Source organism: Mustela nivalis, assembly GCF_964662115.1.
Source record: "Mustela nivalis genome assembly, chromosome: X".
Classification (NCBI taxonomy): domain Eukaryota; kingdom Metazoa; phylum Chordata; class Mammalia; order Carnivora; family Mustelidae; genus Mustela; species Mustela nivalis.
Genome location: NC_139040.1, coordinates 35028853 through 35041273, shown reverse-complemented (window position 1 = coordinate 35041273; position 12421 = coordinate 35028853). Strand labels below are relative to the sequence as shown.

The 12421-nt window shown below is 39.6% G+C and overlaps 1 protein-coding gene across 3 annotated transcripts in view; it reads right to left on the bottom strand.

The window, feature by feature from the left end:
* Nucleotides 1-12421, bottom strand: part of LHFPL1 (LHFPL tetraspan subfamily member 1) — a 97126-nt gene that overhangs the window by 39484 nt on the left and 45221 nt on the right. For 2 of the 3 annotated variants that reach the window (XM_082716429.1, XM_082716427.1), the window contains exon 1: nt 5030-5129. The exons of the other annotated variant lie outside the window; for it this stretch is intronic. The gene's annotated coding sequence lies outside the window, so the exon portion shown is untranslated. Of the gene's footprint in view, nt 1-5029; nt 5130-12421 lie in introns of those variants that run through there. 3 annotated transcript variants of the gene reach the window in all.

Below are 12421 nucleotides of genomic sequence, written 5' to 3'. Positions count from 1 at the left end.
TGTGCACAGGCGCACACGCAGGTTCTCTCTCTCACAAATAAGTAAATAAATAAAATCATTATTTTGAGAGAGAGGACAGTGTGCAGGCATGGCGAGGAGGGGCTGACCATATCTCTTCAGAGATATGGTCGTCATTCTAATACAGAGGAAAAGGGAGAGAGAGAATCTGAAGCAGACTACACACTGAGTGTGGAGCTGGATGCAGAGCTTGATCCCAGGACATAGAGATCATGACCTGAGCTGAAACCAGAAGTTAAATGCTTAACCAGCTGAGTCATCTGGATGCTCCAATAAATAAAATCTTTTATTTATTTTTTTAAATTGTTAAAAAATGATAATCATAATCTGTAACAAATAAGGATGTTTTTAAAAAAAACTACAATACTACCAACCACTGTCACTATAATTTTATTTTTAAAATGGAATTTTGAAGCCAAGTTGTAAGAAGGCAGAATCACAAAATCCAGTTTAAATTACGTATGCTTAGCTTTAGAGAAACTCATCAGCTTTCAGAATTTAAATACTTTTAATTTCAGGAAAGACCCATTGTCCTTATTTCACTGAGGACTAGGACAACCAATCATGCCAGTTCTCCTGGAACTAAAGGATTTCCTGGGATGTGGGACTTACACAGTGACAAAACTAGGAAAGTTAATCACCCTCTTTAGGACTAAAGGTGTGGTGAGCCAGCACTGTTCGAGGACAACAAGCTGAGAATCACTGCCACAGATAATTCTCTAATGTTCTCTTCCCAGGACTCAATATGAAGTTAAAAGTAACCATGGCATTAAACAATGGAGAGATGAAGCCTATGTATTCTGAATGTAAACCTCTCTGAATCATAGATGTGACCTCATGCAGTCAAGGAAGAGAACTCAGAGATCCAATTGCTCAATGTTTTCTGAGCATAGAATAAGCCCTAACTCAGCTTCGCCTGTGGCTGTTCAGGGAGGCATTGGGCCATGTGGAGTCTATGCAAGCACACTGCTACATGTTCCCATGTGCCAGCCAAGGAGGTACATTCAGGAAAACACTTTTAGTTCCTGTATGGCTTGCAATGGATGTCCACCCATGACACTCTTCCAAAGCAATCCAAGTTCAATCCCAGGAACTAGCCAAGTCTCTGTGCATAAATAAAAATCATGCACAGTGCTATACTTCATTCTATCTTTATTCTTTCTGTATATGTCATGTATGCAATGGCTGTGTTTCCCTGTCCTGGAATTCTAACCACACAGTTACACTGGAGTTCAGAAAACAAGAACTCAACTCTGGTGCTCCTGCTAATTTGTCCAGTAACAAGATATTGATAGGATTCTTATTGATCCTCTCTCTTTAGGTGTCACATGGTCCCTCATCCCTTAGTTTCTTCATCTCCTAAATGGGTCATGTGCCTGTTTCTGAGAGTAGTTGTATGTAATGCAGTGAGTGTGGCCAGAAATTTGTGACAACCAGGGTGGAAGCATGAAGTGTGTTCTGTATTTACTGTCCTTACTGAAGGCTAATGCTCACTAATCTTTAGAGAGATGATCATCATTCTAATGCAGACTCATGGGTAGGAATCACTTCAACATTTTGAGGCAGGAAAACCACCTAAGCCATACATGTCAAATGGTTATCTATATTGCTTTTAAAGAACTCCAGAGAAGGGAACTCTGATTTTTCTCAGTATGTTAACAACTCTCACTGTCAATAAATCATTCATTTTGTCTCATTTGAAACCTTCTGTGCTGTAACATAAGGATAATTTCTTTGGTTGCAACCTCAGAGAGAATGGAGAAGAGCTTGGCTGGTCTTCCAGATGAGAGCCCTTAATCAACTCAGATTTCTGGGAGCTTACCTTTAGCCCTCTTCCCCCTAAAATGAGCATTCTACCTCTCTCTGTGGTGTCTCATTGTCATGTCTTTGATTATTTGTTTTCACCTTTTCACTCTCATGTGTATGTACTCATACATAGGCACTTACTATCAAATGAAACTGGAAAAACTCTTATTATATTTTCGGTGGAGGAAAAGAAACCAAGTCTTTCCTTGACCTCATTTTCTCCCCAGTCCTCACAGACAAAGACTCAAATACTTTTGTCCCCATTTGAGCTTGTCATATAACTTTTGAGTTAAGGAAAGCACTACCTTACCAAAGGTAACAGGGTCCAGGCAAAGCACCCAGTGACCAGAATATGAAGTGGTCAGAAAGGGCATTTCTGACTTGCAGCTGCTAAAGAAAACATGGTTGCAAGACTATTGGTTTCAGACTGGTCTGTAAAGAGTGGGTTTGTTGGCACTGGTGTTGGCAAAGGAATATGAACAGGCCTTTCTCCTCATGCCCCCCAGATGGTGTGCATTGCCTACCTGCCAACCCTGTTACAAACACATCATATGCAGTGTTGAGACTTTTGTAGGAAATGAGCAAGATACACAGGCAAATGCTTCTGGTGGTAAATAGGGCTACACTCTAGAGTCATGTCTTTGCCCAACATAGTTCTTTGTATAGAGTTGGATATATAAGTACCCTGAACCTGAACATTCTAGATCTTTCTACTTCAGACAGCCCCAAGCATTTCTCTCCTTATTTCCTGCCACCTGAGTCCTTCAGGAATTATTCCTCCTCTGTATATCTCTGCAATGGGAGTGACTCCAAGTTCTCCTATGCCTGAAAGCATCACATGATGCAGTTACTATAAGGGCTTTATTTCCCATTTGTGTAATTGATATATCCAAAAAAATGCACACAGTTAGCACATACATCTCAATGAGTTTGGACATATGTTAATATTTTTAACACCATCACCACAATCAAGTTAATAAAACATACTCATAACCTTCAAAAATTCCTTGTATTGGTTTGTGTGTGTGTCTTTGCAAAGAATACAAGGTGAGATCTATCCTCTTTATTTATTTCAAAGTACGCACAACACTGTACTGTTAACTTCAGGCACAAAGATATATGGAAGATCTCTAGAATTTACTCATCTAGCATCTGAAACTTGACACACATTGAGCAACAAGTCCCTATTCCCCCCTCCCACCAGTCCCTGGCACCACTATTCTACTCTGCTTTTAATGTCTCCCTTTTGACCTAAGCCTTATCTTTCAAATTCCTCAGCTGTCATGCTTGCTGATCTCTTTCTAAGCCTTCTCTCTTCTTCCTTCCTCTTTTATTCTAGAAATAAAAAGATTAGCAAAACTAACTATTTGGTTTATTTGTTTACTTTCATCTGAGATGTTCACAAACAGGTAAGGCAGTTGAAGGCAGGAAATTAGAGAGTACGTGGAGACAGAAAACCAACTGAATCACTGACAACCTGGAAGGCTATTACTGAATAATCAATTTGGCCATGCAGAGAGAGAACCTTACAAAGATCCTCCATGTCAGGTCCTGGGCTATTCCCTTTCTCTAGAGCTAGAGGTTGAAAGGGTGGGAATTGGAATGATTTCCCTAAATTTCATATGAACACCTCCCTTTCCTGCAAAAAAAGTTGTGCTTACTGAGCTCCCCATTTGTTTTCTGCTTTGATGAGGTGTTAATTAGAACTCTTCGTCCCAGTTCTTATTCTGACTAGACAGATGCCACTACCATCAGTGATCAGTTGGTCAGCTCGGAGTCCCATTCATCAGTTAGAAACCATTCCTACCAGCCTGCTCTGGCAAGACACTGTTAAGTCTTATCAACAGTGGGCTAACTCGTACTGTATCTCTCTACACCCTTAGTTTCATGGTCCCATCCTTGCTGCTGTTGCCCAGTAGAACCTCTACCTGTTGCCTTAATAGGGAATAGAATGCCACCACAGCTGACCACCTCCATTCAGTGAACCTGGACAGTATAGGAAGAAGGTGGGCTAGATGCTTCACCAACCACTTTGGTAGACATGAGAAGCAGTGTGGTATATTAAGAGCATTTCTCAAAATGATGGCCCCAACCCCTCTGCAATAGAAGCACCCTCAGTGCTGTTCAAAATGCACACTATGACTCTCCTCAGAGTCACTGAAACACAATTCATGAGATTTGCATATTTTAAAAAATTCTCAATTGACTGGAAACTGATGATTGAGAAATATCATTTTAGTGGAAAAGGGTCCAGGTTTTGGATTCAGATCTGAGATGGGGTCCTGAAGTCTTCCCTTTACAGGTTACATGAACTTGAGAGGATCACTTAAAACCTCAAGGTCTGAATTTAAAAAAAAAAAAAAATTACTTTGAAATTTAAAAAAAAAAAAACTCAAGGTCTCAGTTTCATCTACAAAATGGAGATGATTAAACATAGTTCAAGTGAAATGACATCTGTGGTACACCTAACACTAGGCTGGGTGCTCATTATTCTTCCCTCTACTGGAAAAGATTCCATTCCACCATAAGTAATAGAGAAGACTTGAAGTTTCCCAAGAAGCTGAACATCACCACAAAATGGAACTATTGGGCCCAATGTTCTTTTCGAGAATGGATTTATAGTCAAACTCTTTCAGGTTTTTCTGTAAATCATCATGCTTGGCACATAGTAGGAACTCATAAATATTTATGGAGTGAATACAATCTTTTGTTTCCAGCCCAACTGAATGACTTCAACATCTGCATTTCAGTTTAACCCCATCACCCCATTTTGGTCCCGTAATCCCAATTTAGGCAATTCTAAGAGACCAACCCAGCACACCAGCAAACCGGATCCTCTCTTCTTTCTATAGCTGTCCCAAGCAAAATCCTTCCCTCTGCTCCCAGAGACATGGACTTCCTCTCCTCAAGTTACCAACTCTCCTGGGAAAATCAGCTGACAGTTAACCCTTAGGTCCTCAACCCCTGTCAATAGGAAATAGGAATCCAGCCCAGATTCCTCATACCCTCTATGCAAACAACAGGCTATGAGGGAGTAAAAATGCACAAGGCCCTCTTTGGGAAGAAAACAGCTTCTCTGAGCTATGAGATGAAAGTACAGGAAGCCTGAGAAAGGAAAGGGAGAAGAGGGGCTGAGCGAGGGGAGAGCAAAAGCAGTTTCTTATCCAGCTGTTTCCATTGCATTTGGCTCAAGTTGCAAATTTACCTTCTGACCACGCCGATTGACTTGTTCCCTCTCTTCAGACTCAGATCTGAGAAACAACTTCTCCTTACAGCTTGTCAGAAGGGGATGGGAATCCCAGCTGCTCTTTGCAGTGATGCCTGAAAACCTTGCTTTACCTTTGGGAGAGAGGGGCGGAGTCCAACCTAATGGGAATTAACTCCAAACACGCTGGAGGCTTGAAATCCAGCCTCAGACATGCAGACACTTGAGTAGCTTGGCTGGCACAGAGTTCCCCACCTCCATCCTCACAGCTGCCAAATCAGCTGTGTGTGTGTGTGTGTGTGTGTGTGTGTGTGTGTGTGTGTACGCACACGTACGCTCCCATGTTACAACTGCATCTCTGTCTCACTTCCTCATCTGCTGCTCGCGTGTCTATGGAGGAATAGAGGTTCTCCCTAACTTTCCTTAAAAGCCCTAAATAATCTCCACCATATACATTAGGCAGCAGACCTAAGTGACTGGAAATGACAAAAAACACATGCCTGAATGAACTAAGACAGAATAGACTTTTTTCTCCAACTGATTTCCATTGTCTGATGCTCCAACAGTGCAATCAATGGCTCCAAGATTTAATGACTTTACATTTAAGAAACTTGAAATCACACATTGAAAAAGCTTAAAAATGCCTCTTTGAAAATAACAGCACTCCCAGAAGTCAGTGTCTAACTTATCCCAAAGCACCAAAAACTGCTTTTGTGCTTAGAGAGATAACTGAGAAGTCTGGAGATTAATGGAGTTTGGCCAGATGCTTTGCTCCAACCTGATGTCATCTCTCCCACCTGTGAATGAGCCTGGCACTCCATATTTATTTTGAGAAACTTATCACCTTCTACCTTGTGTTAGTTTTTCACATATGTCTCATTTCCCCTCCAGGATGCCTTGTGAATAGGGAACTTTGCTAAACAAAATGATTTGGAAGGAAGAATGGTAACCAGTCTAACTTAATAGAGCCTACTAGACTGGTCCAAAGTGTCTTTACTTCTATGTCCTATTTGCCCACCTATAATGCTATAAAGGTTATCAGACCTATTTTCTGGCATTTTGTGACAACAATTTAAAAGAGGAGAATAAATGAACTAGCAGTTTGACAGATTAATTGTACCCCAATTATTTAACGAAGTTGAAAGTTTTTCCTGCCTGCTGTGGATACAAGTGGGCATCCTGTCTTTTATCAGTGATACAACCTTATATTCATGTATGCATTTGTCTATCTTTTTACTTTTCATCAGCAGTTTTTTATCATTTTTTCCCTGCCCTAACACATTGATAAACCACATTCCTGTCTGTAACAATGTCTTACGAAGGCAGTCTCTGGGGGAGTGACAGATGACCTAGTAGGTGAAATGTCAGGTTTTTGGCAGTGTGAGTCCTGAGATAAGTTTTAAAATTTCCCAGGTGGTGTCCCTTTAAGAATCACTGCTTCAGATGCAGGGCTGTATTAAGGGAAATGTTAGACCCTCTGTCATTAAAAATAAGTCAATATTAGCATACATGTAATAACTGTATAAGAGCTAAAAATTTTGACATAAGAAAAATAGTTTATTCCACTCTATGCATCAATAAATATTGCCCCTTGCTTAATGGTACACCTATCATTTGGAGAACTGATCATTTGTAACTCTAAGTAGAGATCATTTTTACTTAGCTCTTTTTATCCTTTTTTCCTTATGTTCCTAGTTCCCTTAAGTGGAATAATATGAAAACTTAAATGTATACTAAATAATGATCTAATTTATTGGGTAGAGGCCTGTTTCCTGTTCTTAGTTTAACAGTTGATAATTCTCTCAGGGGAAAAAAATGATTGTATCCTGTGACTCTAGATAATTTTTCATTTAAAATGTGCTTTTCACGAAATCAGAGAGGGAGACAAACCATAAGAAACTCTTAATCACAGGAAACAAACCGAGGGTTGCTGGAGGGGAGGGAGGTAGAGGAATGGGGTGGATAAAAATTTTAGAAATAAGTGAAATATGCTATTTAGCCCTACTTTTCTAAGATCATGGGGGAAAGATTAAGAGGGGAACACATCTTGTAATTTATTAGAGGATAGGATGGTACATAATATTTTTAATAACGTAAAAATGGATATTGGTCAGGGACCCAAGGAACACCTAAATTTTGCCTTTGGTGAGTGTGGAATAAGAGTTCCTGCTAAGACAAGGTATAGTGATAGATGATTCTGATACATATCCTACCCCTATCCCTAGTTTGTAAACCATTGCTCTATGCAATAGAATTTCTCAAACAAAATCAACACCCTACAACATTTTGCAGTCTAGACAAAAGGTCAGCAAACCAGAGGCTGTGTTATGCACCAAATCCAATAGACTGCCTGTTTTATAGTTTTATTGTCACACAGCCACAACTTACTCATTTATGTATCATCTATGGCTGTTTTCATGCTATAATTGTAGATTTAAATAGTTGTTACAAGGATCTTATGGTCCACGAAGTCTAGAATGTTTACTATCTGACTCTTAACAGAAAAAAAAAAAAATGATGCTGACCCCTGGTTAAATCCACGCTGATAGAGACATTATGTCAATTGTTAAGTGAAAGGGGTTGAAAAAGAAGGGGAATGGAGGGAAATTTTTTTAAAAAATGCTGCTTGCTTTCATCTTTGTTAAGGTGCCAATCAACCCTCACCAGGTTTTTAGAATCCTTGAAGTTAACCATATACTACAGATCAGTATAAGCTAAATATTCTTTAAGCTCATGAAAATGTATTTCTCTGTTAACTATCCTTTGAACCTGTGTTTATGTAGTTAGCCAATATACCTTAACTATTTTTTTACTGACAACTTCATTGAGTCCTAAGTCACATACCAAAAGATTTACCCTTTTAAAGTGTGGAATTCAGTTTTTTAAGTATGTTCCCCAAATTGTGCAACCCATCACTACAATCTAATTCTAGATTTTTTTCCTTAATCCCAACTCATCAGCATATACTTTATTTTTGCCCTTTTGTCAAAGTTGCTTCTTTTTGGGGGGTTACTTGGGTTTTGTTTTGTTTTGTTTTAAGATTCAATTTATTTATATGACAGAGAAAGAGATCATGAGTAGGCAGAGAGGGAGGCAGAGGGTGGGGGGAGCCGGCTCCCCGCTGAGCAGAGCACCCAGTGCGGGGGCTCCATCCCAGGACCTTGAGATCATGACCTGAGCCGTCCTGCGATCATGACCTGAGCCGAAGACAGAGGCATTTTTTTTTTTTCTCTTTATTTTTATTTATTTATTTTTTATTTTTTATTTTTTATAAACATATATTTTTATCCCCACAGAGGCTTAATCACTGAGCCACCCAGGTGCCTCTACTTGATTTTTTTTTTAAACAAAAAAGTTTCTTTTTACTATGGGGTGCGTATTCTTTCCTAGTCTATAAGAAAGGGCCATTTATTTATAGAGGCATTTGTAGAACACCATTACCCTTGAATTTTGGAGAGTTTGCATAAAAGGGCTTGCAATAAACAATGAATCCTGCAACACTACATCAAAAACTAATGATGTGGAGCTTAACAAATAGCATGGAGGACATAGGGAGTTAGAGAGGAGAAGGGAATTGGGGGAAATTGGAAGGGGAGGTGAATCATGAGAGACTATGGACTCTGAAAAACAATCTGAGGGATTTGAAGTGGCGGGGGGGTGGGAGGTTGGGGTACCAGGTGGTGGGTATAATAGAGGGCACGGATTGCATGGAGCACTGGGTGTGGTGCAAAAACAATGAATACTGTTATGCTGAAAATAAATAAATTTAATTTAAAAAAAAACTAATGACGTATTTTATGCTGACTAACATAACACAATAAAAAGAAACCCTGCATACTCCATGGCCTGTCAGGTTGAATACGGAAGGTATACCTTGCCTATGCTGTAGTATCAGTTCTAGACTGAAAACCTAGAGATGAAACTTATATTTACGTTTCTATAAAAAACAAAACTGACAACTATTTTGTTGAGTTTTTTTTTAATTGTCCTCAGAAGATCAGCTGATAGTGTTAGCTAACGATGTATGTGCTCATAAATATTTAGTAACTGGATTCAGTTGGCAGGAGACCAAGAAAGGCCTAATTTGTAGCATTTGCTTATTTCCGTGGTGGAAATATTCCCACCATGGCCAACTGCAAGCTATCAACTTGAAGTCAATAAAAGTGAAGTTGGGAAAATATACATGCAATCTACTGTCTTGAGCTGGTACAAGCCAGTTCCATCACATTGCTGTGGCTCAGATTTAAAGAATTATTTCAGTCTTAGTTTGTATATTTTTAAAAATTACATACAATATGAACCAAAATAGGGTAGTTTTCATAGTTGTTTCGTATGTTACACATAGATGTCTACCCACTCTACACTGTTAGTTGGCACTAAAATATTCCAATTTTTTTTTTTTTTGCTGTACCAACTTTTAAGCTTTTAGAGTATAATTTGTGTATTATACAGAAGTAAACCAAAGATAAATTACTTGTGATATAGAATGACTAGAATTCATTTCTAGGGCAGTGTCCTAAAAGATTCATTGCTGCCTGCTTTAACAACTTTTGAGACAGGTTTTTTATTATATTTATAAAAGATGAAAAATAAACCAGGTTTATATATAAAAGATGAAAAATAAACCCTTTTTTTACCTTGTTATTTACCAATTTTCAGTATACTTTCAGTGTAAGTTAAGCTAAATTGCGTTATATTAACAACTATGAGTATCTTTCTGTGAACATATTTATATTGAATATGAATAAACTTCTGAAAAAGAATAGAGAACATTTTCATCAAGACGTTAAATAAAACTCTTAAAAAGTCTGATATACCAGATGAGGAGGATTCATTACCCATGCTGATTGTTGCCCTATTGGAGAAAGACAACCTGCCAACAATTACAAATCACCAACATGTACCAGGCACCGTGTTAGTTACTGGAAGCACAAGAATTAAGAAGATAGACAGTGTCACTACCCTTATAAGTTTACATTCTGGTCCAGCCTAAGTCACAGCAATAGGAAGCCACTGCCTGGTTTAAAGCATTATCTGCTTCATATTTGAAAATTACCTTCTCGTAAAATATAGAAATTTGTAACATTGGTATTTCCAGGTCCCACATTATTCTCAAATCTTTCTTATTCTTTCAGGAATTACCTTCCATTTATAACCTCCAAACTTCACTTTTCTTTTCCCTTTTAGCATCTGCATTCAAGGTGCCCTGATGCTGAACTAATTATGAGCATGCTTTGCCTAAGAACAGAGAAGTTAACCAAGGTTTGACTAGAATTGTATTCATAGTGCAGTGTCCTAAATGATGGTCCAGACAGCTGAAAGAACAGTCTCGTCCCAAGTATCCCAGTAGTATCTCCTCTGGGGGCGCCTGGGTGGCTCAGTGAGCTGAACATCTGCCTTCGGCTCAGGTCATGATCCCAGGGTCCTGGGATTGAGCCCCGTGTCAGGCTCTCTGCTCAGCGGGGAGCCTGCCTCTCCCCCCGCCCCGCCACCTCTCTGCCTGCCTCTCTGACTACTTGTGATCTCCGTCTGTCAAATAAATAAAGAAAATCTTTTTAAAAAATAGTACTTCCTCTGTCATTCTTCCCCATTCCTCCTCTCCCACCACAAAGTCCTCAGTGTCTTTTGAAGCTTTTCTAGCACTAACACCCCTGTCTTTGCAGCCGGCCAAACAATTTGGAAGAATGACCACTGGTGGCCTAACTAATTTTCTAAACCACCCTAATTCGTTTCCTAGAGGGTTAGAAGAGTTTCCATGAAACAAGAGAAGCAACATTCCAGAACCAAAAAATCCTTATTATCCTTGCTTCTGCTTCCTGAAGCAAGACATGGAGATTTGTCAGTTTTGGAACCTCATTCACAAAGACTGGTTTCTAAGCATCCAGTTGGTTATCGCAGCATTACTACATTTTACTGGCTTTGCTGAATGGTGTAGCCTGTCCTGCTGCTCCAAAAGACCTGAGCAACTACACTGCAGAAGGACATTAAAGGAGCTGAAAAGATGATTGTGTCTCCCGCCATTCTGTTATTGGCTAAGGGGCTGAGGGAAATGTGAGGATTATATGATAATCAAAATATGCTCAGGAAATGAGATGTAAGGCTCAGGAAATATACAACAGCATTTTCCACAGGCGCAATCTGATAGGGCCAGTGGCTAGCCAGTGGAGACAGTGCTATGAGCCAGACTACTCGCCCACAAAATACCATGAAGGAACAGCTGCAGGAAGCAAAGATCACACAATAGGAAAGGCCCTTCTCTATGAACCTCAGCTTTGTTCTCTGGGTATTTGGGTGCTGGGGTAAGACCACCCCAGGGCATATTTGGGCATGTGCCTAATGACCTGCAGTATGCACCATGTTTTCTTGACAGCTGTGAGTCAAATACAACTGACAGCCAAAGAACTTTGTTCTCTTGCTTTCTGGGATATAATTCTACTTTCTTGTGACAGTAAACCCATCAATGATTCTAAAATGCCTTCGGTCTAGAAGACCTGAGCAGGAGGCTGTCATCATGGATATGTTCTGGAAATTGTGAACTTATATTTATAGCTTAAATTTTGCTAGCAAGACTTGCTTTTACCAAGTAACTGTCCCTTAAGTTTGAATAGTAAAATTGGTCCTCACAACAACCTTATGAAGTAGGCATTACCTCAATTTTCTGGGCAGAAACTGAGACTTAGAAAAGTTATATGACTTTCCCAAAGCCATAGTGCTTATGGGTCTAGTAAATGATGGATTCAGAAAAGGACTTGAAGACAGAAGACAGGCTGGATGGGAAACAGAGTGGGTGAGGCCAAAAGGAGTTTGAGGAAGGGGGAGAGATGTTGGTATGATTCCTACATTTCTGCTTCAAGAACCGCCATTCATGGAGATATGCTTCATTAAGATAAGAATAAAGGCACATTGTAGTGTGATGTCCCCACACTCCTTCTCTTTAATGGCAGACATTGAAGAGCAGTAAATAATTGTTTTCACCTTGGTTATTAGGTGAGAAGCATCTATGGCACATCCTAGTGTATAGTACAGACATAGTTATGTGGGTCTGGAGGAAAATTCTGGGCTGGAAGATCAATGTGAAAGTCAGAAGCCCTAAGAGTAGAAGATGTGACCAAGGTGCTTATCAAATATGTGAACCAAGGACAAAAAAAAAAAAAAAAGAAACCCTTATGAACATCCACATTTAAAAGATAGGTAAAGGGACAAGGATCTTTGAAGGAGACTAAGATTGCTCAGTCCTCCTTTTGCCATCCTGTTTCCCACACACCACAGCCTCTTAAGAATAAGAGCTGGCTCAGGAAGAATTGGCTCAGGAAGGATGTGGGAACATGAAGGTTGAGGGGGGCAGAGTGGTTTAAAATCCTTCAGTGTTAAGTGCTTTATCGATCAACCATT